At 40.4% G+C, this 5,057-nt stretch overlaps 1 pseudogene; it reads left to right on the plus strand.

Moving 5' to 3' along the window:
• The first annotated feature begins 3,035 nt into the window (after positions 1-3,035).
• Positions 3,036-4,689, plus strand: LOC143634105 (aldehyde oxidase GLOX1 pseudogene; annotated as a pseudogene).
• Positions 4,690-5,057: the final 368 nt, after the last annotated feature.

A 5,057-nucleotide genomic window follows, 5' to 3' on the forward strand; every position in this document is an offset into this window, starting at 1 on the left:
ACCAGGAATAAATTGAGAATGTTCCAAGTTTTGTTAAGCAAGCTTTGTTCTTAACGCTATAGATGTCTTCTCGCTAGAGATGATCAACAAAACCGGTTCCTGGAACCGAACCGGTGGACCTGAACCGGACCCGAACCGGTTCCTACCCGTTTTTTGTAGGAACCGGACCCTATCTGATCCAACCCGATGATCCGTGACCGGTTCTTGCATTTCTGAGTGGGGGCGGGTAGGAACCGGAACCGGTTCCTAACCGTTTTTTTTTGGCCGTTTTTTGACCGTTGGGGTCAAAAATAGCCGTTTTTTACCGGTTACGATACAGGAACCGGGTTAGGAACCGGTAAGAACCGGTTAGATATGTTAGGGGTCCGAGGGTGGGAGAACCGGTTCGGTTCCCTAACCGGTTCGAGCCTGGAACCGGTTTAAAAGGTGGTTTTGAATATAGGAACCGGTTAGGAACCGGTTCCGGTTCCTAGTCCCAAACCGTTTTGAACATCTCTACTTCTCACGGTCCACCCGGCACACCCAATGGGCCTTCAAACATTTGTTTTTGGGCCTACAGAAATTTTGTTTTTTGGGAAAGTTAACGGCGTTGTCTCCTTTGTCTACCCCAGTAAACCAAAGGCCGAAGGGCCCGCCCTGGTTGAATTCAACAACTCATCACAGATTAGTGTTAAAAAAAAATAAAAAAATAAAAACTCAACACAGATCCTCGGTGAAGGCACTACCATACAACTTACGAGTCCCTAACTATCTATATCTATGCATATACCTCCTCGGAATCCTCTTAGTTCAATACTATACCAAATCATTGGCCAAAGACAGTTTATACTTTATAGTAAACCATTCTGACATAAATCCCAATTGACTCTTTGTAATCTGTCTTTCCTGGTTTTTTTTTCCCTAACGGCAAACGAATAATTCAAATGAACTACTGGTTAAATTCATCACATCGGGATACACTCGTTTGAATGCACGACAGTGCAATGAGATAAAACCCCTTCAGTTACTAGATTATTTTAAAACCATTAATTAGATTCGTATTAAATATGGTAAACTTTACAATAGTTAGATCATTTTTAAATAATTAACTAGATTAAGTTTATCAACAGTAATTAAATTTCAATTGGGGAGTGCAGCGACCTAACACATAAAAAAGTCACCATTTCAAAAAAAAATTGTTAAAGTAGTCAAAGCGTAGTTCCTGGATATGGCAACAGTGCAAAGTATACTAGCAGGAGCTCTATGTTAAAATACACGACCCCTACGCAAATATTAAAGGCGACAACGACGCATAGCACACGACCTTTAATTAGCTTTTCGTCTTTGAACACATAAAGTTAACCACAACCACTCACCTGCACCCTTTATTGCTATGGCCACACATTCATCTCGCTGAAAGTTCACATCTATATATTTACACGCTGGCATATTTAATTTCCTACATTTTGATCACATCTTTTTATATCTTCTGTACAGATTACAAAATGAAATGGTATAAGTATCTATAGACTATGGTTAACAATTTTTAAAAAGTGAACGATAACTCAAGAAACTTTATCAATAAAAAAAATATATAAAGAATACAGAGAACTTGAAACTCATGGGATGTCCCTCATGGAAAAAAGCAACAATAAGTCCATTTTGAAAGGTGGTCGGCCAAATGGACAAAATGTGACTTTATTACTTTTTTCTTCTTGTTAACTTACATTAAGAGAGATTATAGTCGGCAGCTCATATGAAAAGTCCATTTTATAAGTAACTGGAAACACGTTCACCTTCAATTATTTGAAGAACATGCATACTCATCAACAAGAAAGGTGCATGGCTCGCCGTGAACATGGGTCTCGCTATCAGCCAGTGATTGATGGTTACTATGCACTAAGCGCGATTATCATATATTATCAGTTAAAATACCTAATATAACCAAATAACCAATATATACCTGAGTTTATATTCTGGGGAGACTGATAAACGTCATCAAATAACCTCAGTTTTACAATCAATAAGAAAAAAAGAATGCAGTTCCATATAACCTCAGTTAAAAAACTAATCTAGCAGAATTTAAGCAGGAAGAAAGAAATCCTAAATTAAATATATATATAGGTAAGGTCACAATCATGAACGTGTAGAATGGATGAAAAAATATATATAAAAGAAACTCAAATTGAAGAATAAATAATAAGGGTTAGTTTCAAATAAGAAGTTTGACTTTTCTAAAAGGGTTAGGAAGGAGGGTATTTTAGACATAACACTTAAATATCAAAACCCACTTAAATTAATTTCAAAAACCCACTTACATCTTCACTCATCTCCTACAACCACCACCACTCCACTGCCCACCGCCACCACAACCGTCACCCACCGCTGCCACCTCGCCGGAAAAGTCTATGGAAATTTCGCCGGAAATTTCACCGGAAAAGTTGTCGGAAAGTCACCGGAAAACAATCCTCGAGAAATTTCTCCGGAAAAATCGCCTATAAATTCACCGAAAAGTCGCCGAAAAAAGGTCATCGGAAAAAGGCCGCCGAAAAAAACACAATGGAAACACAATTTAAAAAACACAATGTAAAAAACACAATGGAAAAACACTATAAAAAAAATACAATGATAAAAAACACAATTGTATGGCACAAGGTAAAATACACAATGCAAAAAAACACAATGATAAATACCATTGTATAACACAATTTTGATAAAACACAATACGTGAAAAACCCACTAATTTTTTTTTAACAAATGTAGAGTAAGTACTACTTGAGCAAATCTTCATAGGCAAATCTTATGGTCAACATGCCTAAAATTAAATGGTTGGTTGGAGGACAAATTAAGTGATGAATAGAAACTTTATAATTTTGCGGACCAAGTACGTGGTTAATTTATTGTATTTATTATAAGTTTATAACCATAAGTCATGTTTAGGGATTGCTCCTACTTAACACTTAGAAAAAATCAGACTTCAATTAATTCACTAATTCATGGCCATAACCAGTATTTAAAGTGACATGCACCACCAATTCCTTGAACACTCCAAACTCATGGCTCTCTCCACTTCCATTGTTACTAATCATCTCATCATCTTCTTCCTCGTCCTCCTTCATGCTCCACCATGTCCCGCCGCTAGCGGATCATGGTCCATCCTCATCCCAAGCATAGGCATCTCAGCCATGCACATGCAACTACTACCCAACGACCGTGTTGTAATGTTTGATCGCACCGACTTTGGCCCCTCTCAAATCTCCCTCCCTAAAGGCAAATGCCGCCGCAACTCAACCGATTGCTCTGCTCATTCGGTTGAGTATGATGTTGCATCCAATTCTATACGTCCACTTACTGTACTCACGGATATTTGGTGCTCCTCGGGGTCTTTAATGCCAAACGGAAGGCTAACCCAAACCGGCGGTTGGGGTGAAGGTTTTCGTGTGGTTAGAAATTATAAACCATGTGATAGATGTGACTGGAAAGAAATACAAAATGGGTTGAATCAACCAAGATGGTACGCAACCAATCATATATTGCTTGACGGCCGACAAATTATCATTGGCGGTCGTCAGACATTTGACTACGAGTTCTATCCTAAGATGTCAGCCGCCGAAAATTCTCATAGTTTACCCTTCCTTGCACAAACAAACGACCCCAACATTGAAAACAATTTGTACCCATTTGTATTCCTCAATACTGATGGAAATCTCTTCATTTTCGCCAACACCCGTGCTATTTTATTTGACTACTCGAAAAACCAAGTTGTGCGGACGTACCCAAGTATGCCTGGTGGTCAACCAAGGAACTACCCGAGCACAGGCTCCGCAGTGCTACTCCCTTTGAGGATAACAAAGGGCGTGATGGATACCGTTGAGGTCATGGTTTGTGGAGGCGCACCAAAAGGAGCTTTTATCAATGCATTAAATGGGAAATTTGACAGAGCCTTGGATACTTGTGGTCGGATCAAAATATCCGACCAAGATCCAAAATGGTTTATGGAAACCATGCCTTTGGCTCGAGTAGTAAGCGACATGCTACTACTGCCAAATGGCCATGTGTTGCACATTAATGGTGCGTCAGCAGGGTCGGCTGGGTGGGAACTTGCAAGGAACCCAGTTCTGAAGCCAGTAGTCTACCGACCTGATGACCAGGTCGGGGCTAGATTTAAGGTCCAGAACCCAAGTAGGATACCTCGAATGTACCATTCTTCAACAGTTTTGTTGAGAGATGGTCGGGTTCTAGTTGGTGGAAGTAATCCTCATGACAAATACATGTTCACGGGCGTGCCTTACCCGACCGAATTGAGCTTGGAAGCATTTTCGCCATCTTATTTGGATTTAAGTTTATCCAAATTACGCCCGAACATAGTCTCACCCAAAACCAACACAAAAATTCGATATGGTAAACCGTTGGTTATTAGATTTATCGTATCGGGTCCCGTGGATCCAAATATGGTCTCGGTGACAATGATAGCGCCTTCATTTAACACGCACTCATTTTCCATGAATCAAAGGTTGTTGGTCCTTGATGGCGGTAACTCGACCAAGCCTGTCGGGCAATCTTACTATACAGTCGATGTGACAGCACCACCCTCCGGTAACATTGCTCCGGCTGGTTATTATCTACTGTTTGTGGTTCATAAAGAGGTTCCGAGTCCAGGCATTTGGGTCCGAATACAGTGAGTCATTAGTAAACGTGCTGCATTGGTTGTCGGTATTAATTACTGAAGTCATTTATGGTTTGGTTATTTATTTCGATCGTACACCATTTATTAAGTGTATATATATTTCTTTCATATTTGTAACTTATGTATAAAGTAATGCAATAAATCATGAATGGAATAAATTTTAAAAGTTTTGAATTTTCGGACTCTTGTAAGGGCGGTAAGGCGCTTCATTGAGGACCACTAGTAATGCTGACTGCTAAGGCTGAGGGGTGTGGGGGGCGCGAGAGGGGGCGCGAGTGGGGGCGCCAGCCAATAATATTGTGACGTGTGGCAGAGAGAGAAACTTGATAAGATGGGTGTTGGTTGTGGTGCTCGCGCCCCGGGCCATGGTGTGGAGGGGCGCGAGAGGGGG

This window comes from Bidens hawaiensis, unplaced genomic scaffold (genome assembly GCF_021521415.1).
Source record: "Bidens hawaiensis isolate Kalapana, Puna unplaced genomic scaffold, B.hawaiensis_p1.1 tig00006990_1, whole genome shotgun sequence".
Taxonomy (NCBI): Eukaryota; Viridiplantae; Streptophyta; class Magnoliopsida; order Asterales; family Asteraceae; genus Bidens; species Bidens hawaiensis.